The sequence below is a fragment of the Prionailurus viverrinus genome, chromosome A1 (genome assembly GCF_022837055.1).
Source record: "Prionailurus viverrinus isolate Anna chromosome A1, UM_Priviv_1.0, whole genome shotgun sequence".
NCBI lineage: Eukaryota > Metazoa > Chordata > Mammalia > Carnivora > Felidae > Prionailurus > Prionailurus viverrinus.
Genome location: NC_062561.1, coordinates 126,177,551 through 126,202,730, shown reverse-complemented (window position 1 = coordinate 126,202,730; position 25,180 = coordinate 126,177,551).

Here is a 25,180-nt window from a genome sequence, read left to right as displayed (position 1 = left end):
AAGCTTTTCTGTAAAATCTGTGAGATCTATTTAATGGTGACCAAAAAAAAACCAGATTTAAAAATATTTGGGATAATATCAATAAATATAAGATTACCAACTACAAATTATACATTTAGATCTGCAACACTCTTCAAATTTGTAAGATGTATCTCATCTAAAAAAATACAAAGTTTCCAAAGAAATTCATGGGATAGAGGTAAAGTATTTTGGATGCCAGAAATTGCATATTTTGTTCATTTTCTTTTTTTCTTTTTTTTTTTTAACGTTTATTTATTTTTGGGACAGAGAGAGACTACAGAGCATGAATGGGGGAGGGGCAGAGAGAGAGGGAGACACAGAATCAGAAACAGGCTCCAGGCTCTGAGCCATCAGCCCAGAGCCTGACGCGGGGCTCGAACTCACGGACCGCAAGATCGTGACCTGGCTGAAGCCGGACGCTTAACCGACTGCGCCACCCAGGCGCCCCTGTTCATTTTCATTAAGGTAAAATGGCCTGCCAAAATGATAAAATTGGGCTCAACTCTGCTCAAAAGATATTTTCACATTCTAATTAGAAAACAGAATGAAGTGGGGCGCCTGGGTGGCGCAGTCGGTTAAGCGTCCGACTTCAGCCAGGTCACGATCTTGCGGTCCGTGAGTTCGAGCCCCGCGTCGGGCTCTGGGCTGATGGCTCAGAGCCTGGAGCCTGTTTCTGATTCTGTGTCTCCCTCTCTCTCTGCCCTTCCCCCGTTCATGCTCTGTCTCTCTCTGTCCCAAAAATAAATAAACGTTGAAAAAAAATTAAAAAAAAAAAAAAAGAAAACAGAATGAAGTTAACTTTACACCTAAAGGAGCTACAGGGGCATGTGGGTGGCTCATTTGGTTAAGCATTGGACTTTGACTCAGGTCATGATCTCATAGTTCATGGGTTCGAGCCTGCATCAGGCTCTGTGCTAACAGCTCAGAGCCTAGAGCCTGTTTTGAATTGTGTGTGTGTGTGTCTCTCTCTGCCCCTCCCCTGCTCGTGTTCTCTCTCTCTCTCTCTCTCTCAAAAAAAAAAAAACATTTAAAAAAATTTAAAGGAGCTGGAAAAAGAAGAAAAAATAAATCCCCAAACCAGCAGAAGGAATGAAATAATGAAGATTAGAGCAGAAATAAATTATATATAAACTAAAACATAAGAGAATAGATCAATGAAATCAGGAGCTAGTCCTTTGAAAAAATCAACAAAATTGATAAACCCCCAGCCAGACTCATCAAAAAAAAAAAAAAAAAAGAGAGAGCGAGAATTCAAACAAAATCAAAAATGAGGAGAAATAACAGCCAATACCACAGAAATACAAACAATTATAAGAGAATATTATGAAAAATTATATGCCAACAAAGTGGACAACCCAGAAGAAATGAATAAATTCCTAGAAACATACAACCTACCAAAACTGAAGCAGGAAGAAATAGAAAATTTGAACAGACCAATTACTAGGAAGGAAATTGAATCAGTGATCAAAAAACTCACAACAGGGGCACCTGGGTGACTCAGTCATTTAAGTGTCCGACTTTGGCTCAGGTCATGATCTCACGGACTGTGAGTTTGGGCCCCATGTCGGTCTCTGTGCTGACAGCTCAGAGCCTGAAGCCTGCTCTGGCTCCCTCTCTCTCTGCCCCTCCCCTGCTCCCATTCTGTCTCTCTCTCTCTCTCTCAAAAATAAACAAACATTTTTAAAAAATTGTTTTAAATACTCCCAACAGGGATGAGAACTGGGTGTTGTATGTAAGCGATGAACCACAGGAATGTACCCCAAAAACCAAGGACACACTTTATACACTGTATGTTAGCCAATTTGACAAAAAATTATATTTTTTAAAAAAAGATAAAGATAAATAAAGATAAAACAAAAAACTCCCAACAAACAAAAGTCCAGGACCAGATGGCTTCACAGGTTAATTCTGTCAAACATTTAAAGAAGAATTAATACCTATTCTTCTGAAACTATTCCAAAAAATGGAAAAGAAATGAAAACTTCCAACTTCATTCTATGAGGCCAGAATTACCCTGATACCAAACCAGATAAAGACATAACACACACAAAAAAGAACTACAGGCCAAAATCTCTGATGAACATAGATGCAAAACTCCTCAACAAAATACTAGCAACCTGAATCCCAACAATATATTTAAAAAATCATTCACCACAACCAAGTAGGATTTATTCCTGGGATGCAATAAGGGTTCAGTATTCACAAATCAATCAACGTGATACATCACATCAATAAGGGAAAGGATTAAAACCAAATGATCATTTCAATAAATGCAGAAAAATGATCTGACAAAGTACAGCATATATTCATGACAAAAAACCTCAACAAAGTAGGTTAACAGGGAACATACTTCAACATAATAAAGGCCTTATATGAAAAACCCATAGCAAACATCATAACCAATGGGGAAAACTGAGAGCTTTTCCTGTAAGGTCAGGAACAAGACAAGGATGTCCAGTCTTACCACTTTAATTCAAAATAATCCTGGAAGTCCTAGCCACAGCAATCAGACAACAGAAAGAAATAAAAGGTATCCAAATGGGTAAGGCCAAAGTCAAACTTTCACTATTTTCAGATGACATAGTACTATATATAGAAAACCCTAAAGACCATCAAAAAACTGCGAGGATTGATACACAAATTCAGTAAAGTTGTAGGATATAAAATAAAAGTACAGAAATCTATTGCATTTCTATATACTAATAGTGAAGCAGCGGAAAGAGGAATTAATAAAACAATCCCATTTATAATTGCACCAAAAATAATAAAGTACCTGAGAATAAACTTAACCAAAGAGGTAAAGACCTGTAATCTGAAAACTATGAAACACTGATGAAAGAAACTGAAGACGACACAAAGAAATAGAAAGACATTCCATGTTCAAGGATTGAAAGAAAAAATATTGATAAAATGACTATACTACCTAAAGCAATCTACACATTTAATGCAATCCCTATCAAAATACCAATAGCAGTTTTCACAGAACTGGAACAAACAATCCTAAGCAATCAGCCAAAGCAATCTTGTAAAAGAAAAGCAAAACTAAAATATCAGCATTCCAGATTTCATGTTATACTATAGGGCTTTAGTAATCAAAACAGTATGTTAATGGCACAAAAATAGACACAGAGGGGTGCCTTGGTGGCTCACTTGGTTAAGTGTCTGATTCTTGATTTTAGCTCAGATCATGATCCCAGGGGCATTGGATCAAGCTCCACATTGGACTCCATGCTGAGCATGGAGACTGCTTAAGAATCTTTCTTCTCTCTCTCTCTCTCTCTCTCTCTCTCTCTCTCTCTCTCTCTCTCTCCCTCAGGGTGCCTGGGTGGCTCAGTCAGTTAAGCGTCCAACTCTTGATTTTGGCTCAGGGCATGATCTCGTGGTTCATGAGACTGAGCCCCACATTGGAGACTGACAGTGAGGACTGTGCTTCGGATTCTCTCTCTCCCTCTCTCTGCACCTCTCTCGCTCTCTCTCCCTCTCTTTCTCTCTCAAAATAAATAAAATAAACTTCAAAAAAAGTTTCTCTTTGTCTCCCATCGCCCTGCTTGCACTTTCTCTCTCACTTAAAAAAAATTTTAAACAGACACAGAGATCAATAGAACAGAATAGAAAACCTAAATATGAACCCATGAACCCACAATTATATGGTAAATTAATCTTCAACAAAAGATTACATGTAATGGGAAAATGACAGTCTCTTCAACAAATGGTGTTAAAAAAACTACATGCAAAAGAATAAAACTGGACTAACTGCTTATACCACACACAAAAATAAACTCAGAATGGATTAAAGATCTACATGTGAGACCTGAAACCATAAAAATCTTACAAGAGAGCACAGGCAGTAATTTCTCTGATGTCAGCTGTAGCAACATTTTTTTAGCTATGTCTCCTGAGGCATGGGAAGCCAAAGCAAAAGTAAACTGCTGAAACTACATCAAAATAAAAGGCCTCTGCACAGCAAACAAATGGTCAATATAACTAAAAGGCAACCTATGTAATGGGAGAAGATATTCACAAATGACATATCCAATAAAGGGTTAGTACCCAGAATATATTAAAAAAAACTGATACAATTCAACACCCAAAAAGCAAATAATCTAATTTAAAATGAGCAGAAGACATGAACAGACATAAAGATGGCCAACCAATGCATAAAAAGACATAGGACATAAAGATGAGATTTTTATCTCAAACCAGTCAGAATGGCTAAAATCAAAAACATAAGAAACAACAGGTGTTAGCAAAGATGTGGAGAAAAAGGAACCCTCTTGCACTGCTGGTGGGTATGCAAACTGGTGCAGCCACTGTGGAAAACAGTATGGAGGTTCCTCAAAAAGTTAACCTAGATCGTAGAACTACCCTACAATCCAGCAACTGCACTATTGGGTCTTTACCCCAAAATAACAAAAACACTAATTCAAAGGGATACATGCACCCCTATGTTTATAGCAGCATTATTTACAATAGTCAAATTATGGAAGCAGCAAACAGCCCTTCAATAGATGAATGGATAAAGAAGATGTGATACACACACACACACACACACACACACACACACACACACTGAAATATTATTTGGTCATGAAAAATAATTAAATCTTGCCATTTGCAATGATATGGATGGAGCTAGAGTATATTATGCTAAGTGAAATAAGTCAGTTAGAGGAAGACAAATACCATACAATTTCACTCACATGTGGAGTTGAAAAAACAAAACAAATGAGCAAAGGGAAAAAGAGAGGGAAGCCAAGAAAGAGACTCTTAACTATAGAGAACAAACTGATGGCTACCAGAGGAGTGGTAGGCAAAGGGAGGGGGGAAATAGATGGTGGGGATTAGAGTGCACTTGTGATCAAGCCTGGGTAATGTATGAAAGCAATAAACCACTATATTGTACACTTGAAACTAATATAACACCATATGTTAACTATCCTGGAAAACAAAAAAATAAATTCCTAACAAAATAATCCCACTTTTCTTAGATATCTGTGGTTTATTTTTTTAATGTTTACATTTTTATAAACTACCAGGAAAATAATTTAATGTAAGAAGTAAAGTAGGGATTTGTTTTTTCCAGATGACTAGCTTGTTGTCCTCAAACCATTTATTGAATAAACCATCATTCCTCCCTGCACCAAAAAAAAAAAAAAAAAAGGGAGAACAGAATGAAGCTAAAAAAAATTTTTCCCAAGAAAAGACTCCATAGTTTCTTCCCCAGACCCTGCACTTCAAGCTTTCATTTTTGATACAGTAAATCCTAAAGAAGGTGTGTACAAACTGCACCTCCTAATTTTGCCAACATGCTTTTTTCCCTTCTCAAGCATTTTCAAATTCAAAATAAGCTTAAATTTACAGGAAGGTGGAAATCATTCTGTTTACTCCACATATTCAGGGGATGTGCACACAAATATTTACTGGACATGAAAATTCAATGTCCTAACACAAACCATCTGACTTTAGAACTTTGAATATATATATAGCAATGATTAACAACAGATGAAAATCTAACATTCTCAGAGTTCCACATTTTGAACTTGGTCATGCCCTCCGGGGTAGGTACTCATTAGGGTACTGTGGGGCTTTTGAGAAGCATGTTTTCGTTGCTAAATTTTGTTTCTATAGCCCCACTCAAACACAGAGGAAAACATTACTCTCTGAAATGAAGTGTGGTTAAAAATAGAAAGCCAATTAATAGCCAATCTTTAGCATTTCCTCAGCTGAACTCTGATCCTGTCCAAAAAGAGGTTATTGTGAAATCTTTCCTTTTAGCTAAAACAAATGAAGAGCTAAATGAAACACAGTAATAGAAGTGTCACAGCAGTGGAAGTTAAGAAGTTGTCTGCCCTTGCTAGGAAGGAAAGATAAAGTTTGAACCTCAGCTTGACATGGTGGTGTTTTCTCAGATTCCCTATCTTAAATCATCTAGGTCACCCATGTCTATTAATGATTCACAGAATTACAGAATTGTGGAATCCAACCATTTCATTTTACAGGTGAATAAAAGTAGTAACTTGTCCAAAATAAAATTTCTAATTATTCGTAGTGTTGGAAGAAGACCCCAGATCACCTGACCTTACACCTCAGTGTTATTTTTATTCCAAAACTAAGCCCTCTTGCCAGAATCATGATACAAATAGTTGAAGAACTCTGAAGGAGGAGAGAAGAAGAGAGCCCAAGTATCCAGAACAAGTTGCTCACATCCCCCTGCAGGGCAGGTCCTGAAATCACCAGGAAATATCCCACTCAGGAGGAATGTCTGGGACAGGGCAGAGTGCCACCATTACAAAATCGAGTGGCTGTGAGCAGGCACTGGAAAGTCCTCTCTAGAGTCACTCTGCAGAGGAAACTTCAGCTTCCACCAGAGGAAGGAGGCATGTTCACCACAGGCTTTTCTTGGCCGGGGACTCCCTGCCTCCTCATGGAACAAAGCCTCCTGTATTAGTCTGCTCTAGCTGTCATAACACAGTGCTACAGACCGTGTGGCTTAAACAACAGAACTTTATTTTCTCACAGTTCTGGAGGCTAGAAGTCAGATCAGGCGTGGGCAGAGCCTCTTCTGAGGCTTCTCTCCTTGGCTTGTAGATGGTCTTCTTCTCCCTGTGCCCTCACATGGTCTTTTCCCCTGTACATATTTGTGCCCTAATCTCTTCTTATAAGGACACCTGTCATACTGGACTAGGGCTCACCCTAACAACCTCATTTTAATCTAATTTCTTCTTTAAAGACTGTCTCCAAATATAGCTACATCATGAGGTACTGGGGTTGGGACTACAACATACGCATTTGGGAAAATGGTAAGTCAGTCCATAACACCTCCTGAATATATCCAGGAACCACCCCAAAACTCCAGTGGCCTGTCTTCTTTGCTGCATCTCTTACCCCAACTAATCGCTCCAGATAAAGATTCATGCTAGTGCTGACCATGCCTGCCTGACCTTTCTCTAAATCCAAGACGTTGTCCATCAACCATGCTGCTCCTTGCTCCACTGCTGTGATGCTTCTAGTGCTGTGTTTCAGTTAGCTCTTCATTTGTTCAGCCAAAAAGAAAGATTTCACAATAACCACTCCAGGAAAAGCATAAGCATGCTAATGCTCCCTCTCTCTTTCTCCCTCCCTCTCTCCCCTTTTTCTCTTTCACACACTCTCTCTCTGTCACACACACACACGCACACACACACACACACACACTGTCACACACGCATTCTCACACATATACACACTCTCTCACAGACTCAGTCCCTCTCTCTCTCTCTCTCTCTCTCACACACACAAACACACACACACACACACATACACACACACACACACACAAACACACACACACATTCACAAAGGAGTATTTTCTCCACTCTTGCAGAACTACCATAGGTCAAAGTCTCCAATTTTAAAAATGTAGAGAATTTCCAAAGCTCTGAAAGAGCCAGAACTTCTAAAGATCCCTACAGGGATCCACTGGGGAAGAATCTCCCTTTAACCTGTTATAGTAGGCAGAGCTCTAAAGATTGCCCCCAAGATTTTCATCGCCTGGCTATTCAATCATACACTAAACTAGATACTACTGTGAAGGGATTTTGCAGATGAAATTAAGGTTGCCAATGTGCTGACTTTAAAACAGGGACATTATCCTGGACTTTCCAGGTGGGCCCAATATAATCATGTAAACTCTTAAAAGCAGAAGACAGCATAAGAGTCTCCCAGAGACGTGCTGTGGGAGAAGAGAAGGTCAGGGGGATTCAAAGTGTGAAAAGTACTTCCCACCTCTGTTACTGCCTTTGGAGATAGAGTAAGAGAGCCATGAGCCAAGGAACACAGGTGCCTCCAGAAGCTAAAAAGGATCTCCAGATGAAATCCAGCAAGAAAATGAGGACCTGAGATTTACAAATGCATGAAACTGAATTCTGACTTACAAAACTAAGATGATAAATTAGTGTTGCTTTAAACCACTAAGTTTACTGTAATTTATTACAGTGGCAGTAAAAACTAATACACCTATCCTATTATTAGATGTAATATCCGTACATTGGTCCCTTTTAGGAATGAATTACCTAAGCTCACATCATTCTGAGTGGCTGGCATTACTCTTTACCACTAATTGAGCATCCACATTAAACTAAAATTTGTGCAGTTTTTACAAATAACTCCTAGAGCCGGTAGCTTACATCTAAACATGATACCACATTCATACATATCCACAGCTGTATTCTCTGCCCTGGATTCCTCCCAGGATTGTTAGAGGCTCACTGTACTCTCCAAGGGTCACAGATTCCTGTAGGAACCTCTGCCCTGCAAATAAATCCTGAATATGATCCCAGAGGGAACTGTCCCAACTTGCCACATTGCTTTTTATCATGTTCACTCTTATGAATTCACATAGTAGTTGGAAATAAGAATGGCATAGATTTTTTCAAGCACCACTTTGAAGGAAATGAAGTGAAGGTTTAGAAAAGCCCACACCATCCAAAGGATAAAAATAGCAATAGGAAAAAAGAACACAAGCTCTAAGCAAGAGTCTGCTGAGAGAACAACTGAAGAACACAGCCTTGTTTTGGCACAAGAGTCCCCGGAGAGAAAATTTTCCAACCCACCTCCAGGGCACCACTTCCTCAGTGATATCTTCCCAGCACAGAATCTATGTCTGTAACTAGGAGGAGCTGGGGTTTCTTTAGCTACAACAAAGAGGCCTGAAGATGTATAACAAATTCCTAGGATTCTAACCCACCACCTGTCCCAAATGTTGTCTCCAAGTTCCAGATCCTTGTCACTGGTTGCCTGTGAGAAATTTCTTTCTGAGTTTCCCCTGGGCATCTCAGACATTACTAGAATATAACTGAATACACCATCTTCCTCTCCACAGCACACTACCTCCCAGTGTTCTCCTGTCCTTTGAAACACCATTTATTGGACACCTGCCCCATAGCTGCCACTGTACTCCACATTTTCCATACTACATTCATTTAAACTAACAAATCTTTTACACTGACATAGAAAATGCATTTCAAAGAGCTTAAGTTGCTTCTCTAAGATTCCTACAGTTTGCTCAGAATCATTGTTGTCTCCTCTGCAAAGAAGCAGCTCCCTTTCCCTTGGGGACACTAATCTCAGACACTCCTGGCCATCTTGCCTGTCATGTGCAGTGAGAAAGAAGGAAACGCTGAGAAGCAGAGCCCAAATACCAGGTAGGAGGGAGGCAGGAGGACAGAGTGAGGAAGGGAGGAAGCACAGTCTGTCAACATCACTTGAATGCTTAGATGAGGTGCCTGCAGCCACTTCTCTTCTGTATTTTCTCATGATGTAACCAGCAAATCCCTTTTAATGTTTAGTTTCTGTCACTTGCAACCGAGTGTCTTGTCTAATATTTACTGTTAAAGAAATCACTGTTATTTTTATTTTCTTTTCCTCTTCATCTTGGTATTCATGCAATTATGATTAATGAAATAATGCAAGCCCATTGTAGTTTTAGTTAATTATTCAAATCTATCCAACATAAATAAATAAATCCATTGTGTACTATGTCTAAGTTTCACAGGTTTCTTTGGCTGGTTGGTTGTTGTTTTGTGTGTTAAGCTGCCCAAACTTTTATTAGCTATTAAAAAATATTAAATAATCCATCATAGTCCATAAAAAGAAAAAATAAATACTCCCCATTAGAATTTACTCCAATCTCTGGTATTTTCTAAATGTCTTTATATTTCCCCTCAGGAATTTTAATTCTGTAATATAACCACATTTAAATTCTAAAATCAGATTTATGGAGATTTTAACAAAAATCAAATATTTTAAATTCTTTACTACTTTTCAAATAATTTTATTAAAAAGAGGAGTGTTCTCTTTAAAAAAAAGGAAGGAAGGAAGGAAAGAAGGAAGGAAGGAAAGAAGGAAGGAAGGAAGGAAGGAAGGAAGGAAAGAAGGAAGGAAAGAATATACCCTCAAAGTGATATCCATATAAATGGTCACTTAGAAATGAACTTGACATATAAGGGTAGAGGGACTCATATCTAAGGTCAAACTTTTGGATTTGTTTTTGGAAAACAATAAAATACATTTTTATAAGTGAGGTATAGTTTTCCAGTTTATGAATAAGTAAATTTTAATTCATTTAGAAATATTCCTCCCAAGTGAAAATCAGGACAGCCTTTTGCAAGGTCACTTTGGGAATACCTGCAAAAAGGTCACATGCACACACACAGCAACCCCACTTCTAGGAATCTGTTCTGCAGATGACAGGGTTTACTGCAGCACTGCACAGAAGAGGAAAACTGGCCATCCCTAAATGTCCTTCAGTAAAATTAAAGAAGACATTTACATACATAACAAAATAGTATGTAGCTATTAAAAGGAAGATACTAACCTGGAAAGATATTTGCTATATATTAACTTAACAAGAACAATTTCCAGAGCCATATATACAGAATATTGGAATATAAAATATATAAACATTGCAAAGCAACGGTAACAGCCTTTGAACTCTGGCCCCTTGCTTTCCCTCCTGAACAGCACAGCCAGCATGATCTTTCCAAAATGTACCTCTTATCAGATGCATCTTCTCCCCCATACCTGCCTTATCCCACCCTTCTTCCCACTGTTCTATATGGACACAGACCAGAATCCAACTCACGGTCTGAACCCTGCTCTAGTATTTCACCATGATCCTCCTTCAACACCTGGCTTTTGTTCATGTTTAGCCTCTGCCCGCCAACAAATGCCCTACTCTACCTCTTTCCCTAAAAACTGATCAATTCCTACTCACCTCCATTAGATATTTCCTATTTCCTCTCCAGATCTATTCTGCACTATTCCTCACTTTGCTCTCTGCCCAAAGAAGCTGATCCATTCAGGTCTACCTCCCTTGTCCACTGGCTCCCCCTTAGCTTCAGCCAACAGGAGGCCCCAGCAGGAAGTGGGGGAGAGAGGGGATTGGGGCTGCAGCACTTACTTCCTCAGCTCCTTCCCTACAGGGTCCCTTCAAAGTAAAGGGTCCTTCAACCAAAGATCCCAGCCCCTCTCCAGGAGGCTGTCTCCTTGTAGGTTCTGAATCTGTTCCCTACCATTTCAGCTCTAGGGAGGTGATGGTCCCAGTGTTACTATCCTTGAGATGCTGCACTACCCCCTTATGGCTTTCCTACACTCCTTTATAAAGAATGTTTATGGTAGATTCTCCTCAAATACTATCATTGCTTGTGCTGAGAACCTGACTAATGGATCATCCTTCATCTTGGCTTAACTATCACTCCTCCCTTAAATTTCTCCTCCTCCCCATTCCCCACTGGACTGTAAGACCCATGGGGGGAAAGACCATGTCTTCTTATTCTCCCCTATAATCACAATAACTAGCTCAGTGTTTCCCACATTGTTATAAATAGCAATTGTTACTGAAAACAGCATTTAACTCCATATTGTCCTATTATTGCTTATACTCTTACTGTGGCCTTTTCCTTCAGAAAGAAAGCACTGATTGTATGTCTTTTGTCTGTATCACCACCCAAAGGCAGAGGTGATTAACAAATGTTTCTTGCACTAAATTCAAGGCATGTGGGGAGCCATCTACTGATTTAAGAGGATGGTCTTTGACAATATTCACTTTGGCTCAGACTTTGGAAAAACACCAAAGATCAAATACATACTAGAAATATTAAATGAATAGTCTGGAGAGGGAAATACACTATTCTTAGAGTTACATTTATTTTCCTTTATGATGTGAAATTCTTTTATCTTTTGTCAATACACATCGACTTAATTAAGTTGAAAAGATTATATTCCCTCACTATGCAGTTTCATAATGTCTTTCCCAAAAAGTTATATACCTCAGTGTTCTAAGTGTCATTTTGTTTAAAATTTCTTGTCCTAAAATGAGTAAAGAAAATGGAAGTGAAATAACATGGATATATAATTAATCCCTGAAAGAAATTATAGCAACTTATGTGGAAAGAAACATACCAGAGATAGGCATTGCAATGAATGACAGGTGAAATTTTTCAAACCCTATGAGCTTTTTTATTGTTCTGCTTACTATGTATACCTTAAAAATACATAGTGAAGTAGATCATTATAAAGGAATTTAGCATAAGGTAGATCACTTCAAAGCACATATTTGTAGAGCAGCTTGCATGGTCCCATTGGAACAACATTATAATTTAAGATTGTGTTCAGTAGCAGAGTTGGCACACAGGTTATCTAATTAATAACATAGGTGATCCCAATGTACCAACTGGTACACAGATTATAGAAAAAATAACTTGTAGGATCACCAATTTGGCCCAAACTAATCATTTAGCTGAGTTATAAACCATAATGAAACATTTGTTGATATTCATTTGCTTACCTTTTTCTTTATAATTTAGAAGAATTCATTATGCATGATGGGGGTTATAAAAAGTGGGGGTTATCCTTTTCAAAATAACCGTTGCAAATCCTAAATATCTGTATTCACATTAATAACTTCAGTTTTGTTTTTGTTTTGTTTTGAATTTTTAAACCTTTATTATTGAGAGACAGGGCGTGAACAGGGGAGGGGCAGAGAGAGAGAGGCAGACACAGAATCCGAAGTAAGCTCCAGTCTCTGAGCTGTCAGCACAGAGCCCGACGAGGGGCTCGAACCCACAAACCATGAGATCATGACCTGAGCTGAAGTCGGACGCTTAACCGACTGAGCCACCCAAGCGCCCCAAGAACTTCAGTTTTAAGAGGAGATTCATGGAACTAGTAGTCAGCAGTATTTCTTTTACTTCTATAATGTGGTGGAATCTCAGGAGTACAAGACAAATGAGAATGTACAACAAGTGGGTTAGGTCCCCAAAGGACTAAAAGTGGAACTAAGGAAAAAGATTTGAGGGCCAATTCCATGGCAAAATGATGTGGTCAAGTTTCTGCTGCCTCCTCTGATTTGTATGACAGATCTAACAAAGGACAACACTGAGGGGGACAATTCAAGTCATCTGACACCTGGCCATACAGCCTTCAGCATTCTTTTTTTTTTTTTAATATTTATTTATTTTTGTGAGAGAGAGAGAGAGAGAGAGAGAGAAACAGAGCATGAGCTGGGGAGGGGCAGAGAGAGGGAGACACAGAACCTGAAGCAGGCTCCAGGCTCTGAGCTGTCAGCACAGAGCCTGACGCGGGGCTCGAACTCACAAACCATGAGGTCATGACCTGAGCTGAAGTCAGACGCTTATCCGACTGAGCCACCCAGGCGCCCCAGCCTTTTGCATTCTTAGTAAAAGGTTTTCATCACCATCTCATAAATGTTCAGTAGCTTTCCCTGACCCCTACTCCCAATAATTAAAGTGCAAGGCAGTGGAGGATACCGATGTGTGCGTTTTGAAAGAAAATGTCATCATTATAGAGGTTGATTCCTAAAAGATCTCAGACACTTGACATTTCTGCAGAGTAACACCAAAAATCAGGTCCTCTTGTGTCATCACTTTTCCAGAAAAATTCTCTGATTCGGGCACAGAGATGGGACTTAAGAAATAGAGTTATTAAATGAAGTCTTCCCCCACCTCCACCAAGCAACTGAGATGATGAGACCCAGCCCTGAGAGGACACTCTGGGACCCGGTGGCTCTGCTCCCTATCTCCAACTCTCTTTCAGTTTCCCCCAGACTACTGAACTAAATGCCAGGTCATGACAATACATTTCAAAGTGAGAAAATAAGACTTAGGTACTAGAAAAGGACAAAGGATATGAGCTGTCTTTTAAAAGAGCAAATTGACAAATGGCTTAATAAATAGGCTTCCTCTATTGAGTGAGGCAAAAATAAGTTGAATGACAATCCTAAGTTAAAAAGAGATCGTAATAGAACTATCTCCTGACCCTTAATTACAGCAGGTTAGATCAGGAGATGGCTCTAATGAGCAGGAGATCACAGGAATTAATAACTCTCAAATGGCTTCTGGTTTAACCTTTTCACAGTGTGCTCAAAACCATCACATTATAAACCAAGGGCTTGTGTCCCTACACAAAACATATAATTTCTCTGAGCCTCCAGTCATCTTCTGTAAAATGAAATGAACTTCAGCACACAGAAGAGCAACTTAGGGAGTGTGTTTTAAATGTTACGTTACCATGTCACATTTCAAGAGATTTTGATTCCATAGGTGTTACTTGGGAATCTTATTTTGTAGACATATAGTTCCCACATTTCATTCCACAACATAATATGTGCACATGGTTTTGATTTTAATTTTTAAAATTCTGGGGCACCTGGGTGGCTCAGTCAGTTAAATGATCGACTCTTGATTTCAGCTCAAGTCATGATCTCACAGTTTATGAGTTCAAGCCCCAGGTCAGGCTTTGTGCTAATAGTACAGAGAGTGCTTGGGATTCTCTCTCTCTCTCTCTTTCTCTCTCTCTCTCTTTCTCTCTCTCTCTCTGCACCTCCCCTTCTTGCTCACTCTCCCTCTCAAAATAAATAAACATTTTTTAAAATTTTTAATGATTTTTAAAATTCTACCTAATTCTTCTTTAATCTTTCAATATTATAGAACATGGAATGTATATTTTCTCTTGACAAAGTATAAAATAGATGCAGATTTGGGCAATGCACATAAAGAAAAAATTAACATCCTTTAATTCAATAATTTTAATTCAAAGAATCTATTCTAAGAAAATACTCCCAAGAGTAAATAGACTTTGGTACAAAGATACTCATTAACACATTATTAGCAGGCAAAAAACTCAAAATGTCAGAAACTGAACAAAAGTTGAGTAAATAATATTCCACCCATGAAATATCATAAAGTATTTAAAATTATTACCATGGATAAATTGCAATGATAGATTCCTTTAAGACATATTTAGGTTCTAATGTTATATAAAATGATAGTACACACATGTGTGTGAATATATACATATATAAATATATATATGTATAAACACAATAAATCTGATATATGTAAAGCAAAAAATTAATGCATACAAAAGGATAAGGAAAAATACATTAAAATAACCGGGCCGGGGGGAAACACCTAGTTTAAACAATCTTGAAACCAACTATTCGATCTCCCACATAAGAACTGAAAGTAGGTTTGGGGTGCGTGCGTGGTTCAGTTGGTTAAGGGCCCAGCTTCGTCTCAGGTCATGACCTTGCAGTTTGTGAGTTTGAGCCCCGTGTCAGGCTCTGTGCTGACAGCTGAAAGCCTGAAGTCTACTTCAGATTCTCTGTCTCCCTCTCTTTCTGTGTCCCTCCCCTGCTCACTCTGCCCCTCTCTCTCAAAAATAAATAAACATTAAAAAATATTTTAAGAAAAATTTTTAAAAAAGAACTGAAATTTTCTAACACCATGGACAGGGGGCACACCCAAAGACTACAGCAATATTTAAAATCCTTCTTTTTATTTCTTTACCTATTTCTCTCATACACTAGATCCACTCTCTTCAAAATACTCTGAAAAACTTCTCCAAACCTCTCATGAGTTCCCTTTCCTCCACTTTCTTTATCTGTCCTCAGAAAAGCATGAGAACAGGGTTGGGAAAGCAAACCCCGTAAGTGGGCAGAGGAGAAAAGGAACGGACTCCTACCCAGGTAGGGCACAAAAAGTCTAGGAGCACTTTCGAAATCTGAATAAACTCTGTGGACAGTATCAATGTCCACTGCCTGGTTTAGATAATGTTCTATTAGTTATGGCCAAATGCCATCATTAGGGAAAACAGGTTTGAGGGTATACAGGACCTCCTTTACATTTTTCTGCAGCTTCCTGTGAATCCATAATTATTTCAAAATAAAAATGTGTAATCAAAACATAATCATCATAATAATTAACAAATTTTTAAAGAGAAAATATTTTATTTTTAAAATTTTTAACCAATCCCAAACCATTTTTATTCTATCAATGGAGTAATTCAAGGAAGAGAATTCCTTGACAAAAATCATATGAAACACTCAAGAAGTCTTTCAGAAACTGTTGAAGTCATCTTCCTGGAAGATACAAAAAGTGGCTGTATTTTCTATTTTGAGGCATGACCAAGGTATTATGACCCTGGCTGGAGCAGAGAACACAACTCTCAGGATATCCTTCCCCTTACAATGTTTGTATCAATGGAAACTAAACACACCTTTTCTGAGAACAGAAAGAATGTGGTTAGCACTAGGGTGTGAAGGGGCTTTCTTTCTTCTACCTTAACCCATACACATGCTGAGTACCGAACAAATTGACAAACAAGACCAAAACAATATGTGGGAAGAATTAAAATATCAACTTCATTAGCGGCAAGGCTGATGTTAGGAGACATGACTTATATTGCTATCAGGTGGGCTTCCTAAAGCTGACCCACTGCCGGCCTCCCCACACAGAACACCTGCTCTGTGTGCACAGTCTGCTCCCAAGAGACAAAAAGAGGGGAAAGGGATAAGTACATATCCCCGGTTTATGCTTCCAAAGTCAACAATCAGATTAAGTCACTCTTCCTTCCCTAAGTGAGTACAGAGCCAGGTGTGTGACTAGTGGAACTCAAATCATATGACAGGAAACATGAGTAAAGAAAACTGACCCAGCACTGTATCAGGGTCCTAACGCTGCCATAACAAATTACCACAAACCAGAGAGCTTCAAATAACATAAAACTATTCTCTCACAGGTCCAGAGATTGGAAGTCCTAATCAAGGAGTCAGCAGAGTCATGCTCCCTCTCAAGGTGCCAGGGAAGAGTCCTTCCCCGTGTTTTTGTAGCTTCTGGTGGATGCCAGCCATCTTTGGTGTTTCTTGGCTTGTAATATTAAGACTCCAGTTTCTGCCTCCATCATCAGATATGTCTGTATGTTCACGTGGCTTTCTTTTTTTTTAATGTTTATTCATTTATTTTGACAGAGAGAGAGAGAATGAATGCGGAAGGGGCAGGGAGAGAAGGAGAGAGAGAATTCCATCTGCTATCAGCACAGAATCCAATGTGAGTCTCAATCCCACGAATAATGAGATCATCACCTGAGCCGAAATCAAAAGTCAGATGTTAACTGACTAAGCCAGCCAGGTGCCCCTACATAGCTGTCTTATAAGGACACCAGTCAATGAATTTAATCCAGTATGACCTCATGTTTACCAATCACATTGGCATAACCCTAATTCCAAATAAAGTCACATTCTGTGGTTCTAGGAGGACATTAATTTGGGGGCACAGTAGTACAACCACTGCTAACATGAACAAGTGGGTAAATGGTCTTTAGAAACACGGCATTTCTAAAGGGTATAGTGCACAGAAGACCATCATAATTATTTTCTCCCTTGAAGCATCTTTATAGAGAAAGCCTGGTTAAAAAGAACATGACCAATAAAATAAAGATCATAAATATTAGAAAAGCAGTGACATAACTGTTGCAGATGGGAGAACACTGTTGTCAAGAGTCAGGCCTAGACCCATCTGTTTTGCCTTGGTTACAGTAGAAGGGACCCCTGGTTTTTAGTGTGATAATGAAGGAGTCTGATACAGTATTACTTATGGTTATTTTTTTTAATATTGCTGCTGAGAGAGTTCATATAAGAATTTTATCAATACTGTACTTTGTTTGGTATATTACAGGTAGGACTATTAGCCCCAGGTAGACTTTTGTTCCTATGCTTCATTTGTGATAAGTATAGCTTGTATCACAACTACAGAGAAATGAAGGCAGAAATCCATAAGAAGTACAGTCCACTTGGTTTTGCCCAATAGAGTCACCAGTGTCTTAATTCTGATTTAATTTTGTAAGGTCCATGCATCCAGGTACTTACCTGCTGACTCACTTACACAGTCATCTATCCACCCACCCATATACCAGATACCCAAAATCAGACAAATTTCGGGTTTTTTACAATTTTTTTTAATATATGAAATTTATTGTCAAATTGGTTTCCATACAACACCCAGTGCTCATCCCAAATGATGCCCTCTTCAATGCCCATCACCTACCCTACCCTCCCTCCCACCCCCCATCAACCCTCAGTTTGTTCTCAGTTTTTAACAGTCTCTTATGCTTTGGCTCTCTCCCACTCTAACCTCTTTTTTTTTTCCTTCCCTTCCCCCATGGGTTTCTGTTAAGTTTGTCAGGATCCACATAAGAGTGAAAACATATGGTATCTGTCTTTCTCTGTTTGGCTTATTTCACTTAGCATCACACTCTCCAGTTCCATCCACGTTGCTACAAAGAACCATATTTCATTCTTTCTCATTGCCACGTAGTACTCCGTTGTGTATATAAACCACAATTTCTTTATCCATTTATCAGTTGATGGACATTTAGGCTTTCTCCACAATTTGGCTATTGTTGAGAGTGCTGCTATAAACATTGGGGTACAAATGCCCCTATGCATCAGTACTCCTGTATCCTTTGGGTGAATTCCTAGCAGTGCTACTGCTGGGTCATAGGGTAGGTCTATTTTTAATTTTTTGAGGAACCTCCACACTGTTTTCCAGAGTGGCTGCACCAGTTTGCATTCCCGCCAACAGTGCAAGAGGGTTCCCGTTTCTCCACATCCTCTCCAGCATCTATAGTCTCCTGATTTGTTCATTTAGGCCACTCTGACTGGCGTGAGGTGATATCTGAGTGTGGTTTTGATTTGTATTTCCCTGATGAGGAGCGACATTGAGCATCTTTTCATGTGCCTGTTGGCCATCCGGATGTCTTCTTTAGAGAAGTGTCTATTCATGTTTTCTGCCCATTTCTTCACTGGGTTATTTGTTTTTCGGGTGTGGAGTTTGGTGAGCTCTTTATAGATTTTGGATACTAGCCCTTTGTCTGATATGTCATTTGCAAATATCTTTTCCCATTCCGTTGGTTGCCTTTTAGTTTTGTTGGTTGTTTCCTTTGCTGTGCAGAAGCTTTTTATCTTCATAAGGTCCCAATAGTTCATTTCTGCTTTTAATTCGCTTGCCTTTGGGGATGTGTCAAGTAAGAAATTGCTACGGCTGAGGTCAGAGAGGTCTTTTCCTGCTTTCTCTTCTAGGGTTTTGATGGTTTCCTGTCTCACATTCAGGTCCTTTACCCATTTGGAGTTTATTTTTGTGAATGGTATAAGGAAGTGGTATAGTTTCAACCTTCTGCATGTTGCTGTCCAGTTGTCCCAGCACCATTTGTTAAAGAGACTGTCTTTTTTCCATTGGATGTTCTTTCCTGCTTTGTCAAAGATTAGTTGGACATACTTTTGTGGGTCATCTTCTGGGGTTTCTATTCTATTCCATTGGTCTATGTGTCTGTTTTTGTGCCAATACCATGCTGTCTTGATGATTACAGCTTTGTAGTAGAGGCTAAAGTCTGGGATTGTGATGCCTCCTGCTTTCGTCTTCTTCCTCAAAATTACTTTGGCTATTTGGGGCCTTTTGTGGTTCCATATGAATTTTAGGATTGCTTGTTCTAGTTTTGAGAAGAATGCTGGTGCAATTTTGATTGGGATTACATTGAATGTGTAGATAGCTTTGGGTAGTATTGACATTTTAACAATATTTATTCTTCCAACCCATGAGCATGGAATGTTTTTCCATTTCTTTATATCTTCTTCAATTTCCTTCATAAGCTTTCTATAGTTTTCAGCATACAGATCTTTTACATCTTTGGTTAGATTTATTCCTAGGTATTTTATGCTTCTTGGTGCAATTGTGAATGGGATCAGTTTCTTTATTTGTCTTTCTGTTGCTTCCTTATTAGTGTATAAGAATGCAACTGATTTATGTACACTGATTTTGTATCCTGCAACTTTGCTGAATTTATGTATCAGTTCTAGCAGACTTTTGGTGGAGTCTATCGGATTTTCCATGTATAATATCATGTCATCTGCAAAAAGTGAAAGCTTGACTTCCTCTTTGCCAATTTTGATACCTTTGATTTCCTTTTGTTGTCTGATTGCTGATGCTAGCACTTACAACACTATGTTAAACAACAGTGGTGAGAGTGGACATCCCTGTCATGTTCCTGATCTCAGGGGGAAAGCTCTCAGTTTTTCCCCATTGAGGATGATGTCTTTTATGATGTTTAAGTATGTTCCCTCTATCGCGACTTTCTCGAGGGTTTTTATTAAGAAAGGATGCTGGAGGAGGTGGCAAGATGGCGGCTTAGGAGGACGCTGGGCTCACCGCACGTCCTGCTGATCACTTAGATTCCATCTACACCTGCGTAAATAACCCAGAAAACCGCCAGAGGATTAGCAGAATGGAGTTGCCGGAGCCAAACGCAGACGAGAGGCCCACGGAAGAGGGTAGGAAGGGCGGCGAGGCGGTGCGCGCTCCACGGATTGGCGGGAGGGAGCCGGGGCGGAGGGGAGGCTTGCTGGCCAAGCAGAGCCCCCGAGTCTGGCTGGCAAAAGCGGAGGGGCCTGACGGACTGTGTTCCCACAACAAGCGCGACTTAGCGTCTGGGAGGTCATAAGTTAACAGCTCTGCTTGGAAAGCGGGAAGGCTGGAGGACAAAGGGAGGGAGAGCTGCTGAGCCCCCTGACAACAGAGCTCAGTTTGGTGGGGAACAAAGGCGCTCGCCAGCGCCATCTCCCCCGCCCATCCCCCAGCCGAAATCCCAAAGGGAACCGGTTCCTGCCAGGGAACTTGCTCGCTCCGCGCAAACACCCAACTCTGCGCTTCGGCGGAGCCAAACCTCCGGCAGCGGATCTGACTCCCTCCCGCTGCCACAGGGCCCCTCCTGAAGTGGATCACCTAAGGAGAAGCGATCTAAGCCTGCCCCTCCTGCCCCCGAGCACCTTGCCTACCCACCCCAGCTAATACACCAGACCAGCATCACACCAGCATCACACCAGCATCACAAGCCTGGCAGGGTGCAAGTAGCCCAGACGAGCCACGCCACCCCACAGTGAATCCCGCCCCTAGGAGAGGGGAAGAGAAGGCACACACCAGTCTGACTGTGGCCCCAGCGGTGGGCTGGGGGCAGACATCAGGTTGGCCTGCGGCCCCGCCCACCAACTCCAGTTATACACCACAGCACAGGGGAAGTGCCCTGCAGGTCCTCACCACGCCAGGGACTATCCAAAATGACCAAGCGGAAGAATTCCCCTCAGAAGAATCTCCAGGAAATAACAACAGCTAATGAGCTGATCAAAAAGGACTTAAATAACATAACAGAAAGTGAATTTAGAATAATAGTCATAAAATTAATCGCTGGGCTTGAAAACAGTATACAGGACAGCAGAGAATCTCTTGCTACAGAGATCAAGGGACTAAGGAACAGTCACGAGGAGCTGAAAAACGCTTTAAACGAAATGCATAACAAAATGGAAACCACCACAGCTCGGCTTGAAGAGGCAGAGGAGAGAATAGGTGAACTAGAAGATAAAGTTATGGAAAAAGAGGAAGCTGAGAAAAAGAGAGATAAAAAAATCCAGGAGTATGAGGGGAAAATTAGAGAACTAAGTGATACACTAAAAAGAAATAATATACGCATAATTGGTATCCCAGAGGAGGAAGAGAGAGGGAAAGGTGCTGAAGGGGTACTTGAACAAATAATAGCTGAGAACTTCCCTGAACTGGGGAAGGAAAAAGGCATTGAAATCCAAGAGGCACAGAGAACTCCCTTCAGACGTAACTTGAATCGATCTTCTGCACGACATATCATAGTGAAACTGGCAAAATACAAGGATAAAGAGAAAATTCTGAAAGCAGCAAGGGGTAAACGGGCCCTCACATATAAAGGGAGACCTATAAGACTCGTGACTGATCTCTCTTTTGAAACTTGGCAGGCCAGAAAGAATTGGCACGAGATTTTCAGGGTGCTAGACAGAAAAAATATGCAGCCAAGAATCCTTTATCCAGCAAGTCTGTCATTTAGAATAGAAGGAGAGATAAAGGTCTTCCCAAACAAACAAAAACTGAAGGAATTTGTCACCACTAAACCAGCCCTACAAGAGATCCTAAGGGGGACCCTGTGAGACAAAGTCCCAGAGACATCACTATAAGCATAAAACATACAGACATCACAATGACTCTAAACCCGTATCTTTCTATAATAACACTGAATGTAAATGGATTAAATGCGCCAACCAAAAGACATAGGGTATCAGAATGGATAAAAAAACAAGACCCATCTATTTGCTGTCTACAAGAGACTCATTTTAGACCTGAGGACACCTTTAGATTGAGAGTGAGGGGATGGAGAACTATTTATCATGCGACTGGAAGCCAAAAGAAAGCTGGAGTAGCCATACTTATATCAGACAAACTAGACTTTAAATTAAAGGCTGTAACAAGAGATGAAGAAGGACATTATATAATAGTTACAGGGTCTATCCATCAGGAAGAGCTAACAATTATAAATGTCTATGCGCCGAATACCGGAGCCCCCAAATATATAAAACAATTACTCATAAACATAAGCAACCTTATTGATAAGAATGTGGTAATTGCAGGGGACTTTAATACACCACTTACAACAATGGATAGATCATCTAGACACACGGTCAATAAAGAAACAAGGGCCCTGAATGAGACATTGGATCAGATGGACTTGACAGATATATTTAGAACTCTGCATCCCAAAGCAACAGAATATACTTTCTTCTCGAGTGCACATGGAACATTCTCCAAGATAGATCATATACTGGGTCACAAAACAGCCCTTCATAAGTTTACAAGAATTGAAATTATACCATGCTTACTTTCAGACCACAATGCTATGAAGCTTGAAATCAACCACAGAAAAAAGTCTGGAAAACCTCCAAAAGCATGGAGGTTAAAGAACACCCTACTAACGAATGAGTGGGTCAACCAGGCAATTAGAGAAGAAATTAAAAAATATATGGAAACAAACAAAAATGAAAATACAACAATCCAAACGCTTTGGGACGCAGCAAAGGCAGTCCTGAGAGGAAAATACATTGCAATCCAGGCCTATCTCAAGAAACAAGAAAAATCCCAAATACAAAATCTAACAGCACACCTAAAGGAACTAGAAGCAGAACAGCAAAGGCAGCCTAAGCCCAGCAGAAGAAGAGAAATAATAAAGATCAGAGCAGAAATAAACAATATAGAAACTAAAAAAACTGTAGAGCAGATCAACGAAACCAAGAGTTGGTTTTTTGAAAAAATAAACAAAATTGACAAACCTCTAGCCAGGCTTCTCAAAAAGAAAAGGGAGATGACCCAAATAGATAAAATCATGAATGAAAATGGAATGATTACAACCAATCCCTCAGAGATACAAACAATTATCAGGTAATACTATGAAAAATTATATGCCAACAAATTGGACAACCTGGAAGAAATGGACAAATTCCTGAACACCCACACTCTTCCAAAACTCAATCAGGAGGAAATAGAAAGCTTGAACAGACCCATAACCAGCGAAGAAATTGAATCAGTTATCAAAAATCTCCCAACAAATAAGAGTCCAGGACCAGATGGCTTCCCAGGGGAGTTCTACCAGACGTTTAAAGCAGAGATAATACCTATCCTTCTCAAGCTATTCCAAGAAATAGAAAGGGAAGGAAAACTTCCAGACTCATTCTATGAAGCCAGTATTACTTTGATTCCTAAACCAGACAGAGACCCAGTAAAAAAGAAAGGATGCTGAATTTTGTCAAATGCTTTTTCTGCATCAATTGACAGGATCATATGGTTCTTATCTTTTCTTTTATTAATGTGATGTATCACATTGATTGATTTGCAAATGTTGAACCAGCCCTGCAGCTCAGGCATGAATCCCACTTGATCATGGTGAATAATTCTTTTTATATGCTGTTGAATTCGATTTGCTAGTATCTTATTGAGAATTTTTGCATCCATAATCATCAGGGATATTGGCCTGTCGTTCTCTGTTTTTACTGGGTCTCTGTCTGGTTTAGGAATCAAAGTAATACTGGCTTCATAGAATGAGTCTGGAAGTTTTCCTTCCATTTCTATTTTTTGGAAGAGCTTGAGAAGGATAGGTATTATCTCCGCTTTAAATGTCTGGTAGAATTTCCCTGGGAAGCCATCTGGTCCTGGACTCTTATTTGTTGGGAGATTTTTGATAACTGATTCAATTTCTTCGCTGGTTATGGGTCTGTTCAAGCTTTCTATTTCCTCCTGATTGAGTTTTGGAAGTGTATGGGTGTTTAGGAATTTGTCCATTTCTTCCAGGTTGTCCAGTTTGTTGGCATATAATTTTTCATAGTATTCCTTTTTTTCTGAGGGATTGGTTTTAATAATTTCATTTTCATTCATGATTTTATCTATTTGGGTCATCTCCATTTTCTTTTTGGAAGCCTGGCTAGAGGTTTATCAATTTTGTTTATTTTTTCAAAAAACCAACTCTTGGCTTCATTGATCTGCTCCACAGTTTTTTTAGATTCTATATTATTTATTTCTGCTCAGATCTTTATTATTTCTCTTCTGCTGGGTTTGGGGTGTCTTTGCTGTTCTGCTTCTATTTCCTTTAGGTGTGCTGTTAGATTTTGTATTTGGGATTTTTCATGTTTCTTGAGATAGGCCTGGATTGCAATGTATTTTCCTCTCAGGACTGCCTTTGCTGCCTCCCAACGCGTTTGGATTGTCGTATTTTCATTTTCGTTTTTTTCCATATTTTTTTTAATTTCTTCTCTAATTGCCTGGTTGACCCACTCATTCTTTAGTAGGGTGTTCTTTAACCTCCATGCTTTTGGAAGTTTTCCATACTTTTTCCTATGGTTGATTTCAAGCTTCATAGCATTGTGGTCTGAAAGTATGCATGGTATGATCTCAATTCTTGTATACTTATGAAGGGCTGTTTTGTGACCCAGTATGTGATCTATCTTGGAGAATGTTCCATGTGCACTCGAGAAGAAAGTATATTCTGTTGCTTTGGGATGCAGAGTTCTAAATATATCTGTCAAATCCATCTGATCCAATGTATCATTCAGGGCCCTTGTTTCTTTACTGACCGTGTGTCTAGATGATCTATCCATTGTTGTAAGTGGGGTATTAAAGTCCTCTGCGATTAGCACATTCTTGTCAATAAGGTTGCTTATGTTTGTGAGTAATTGTTTTATATATTTGGGGGCTCCTGAATTCAGTGCATAGACATTTATATTTGTTAGTTCTTCTTGATGGATAGACCCTGTAATTATTATATAATGCCCTTCTTTATCTCTTGTTGCAGCCTTTAACTTAAAGTCTAGTTTGTCTGATATAAGTATGGCTACTCCAGCTTTCTTTTGACTTCCAGTAGCATGATAAATAGTTCTCCATCCCCTCACTCTCAATCTGAAGGTGTCCTCTGGTTTAAAATGAGTCTC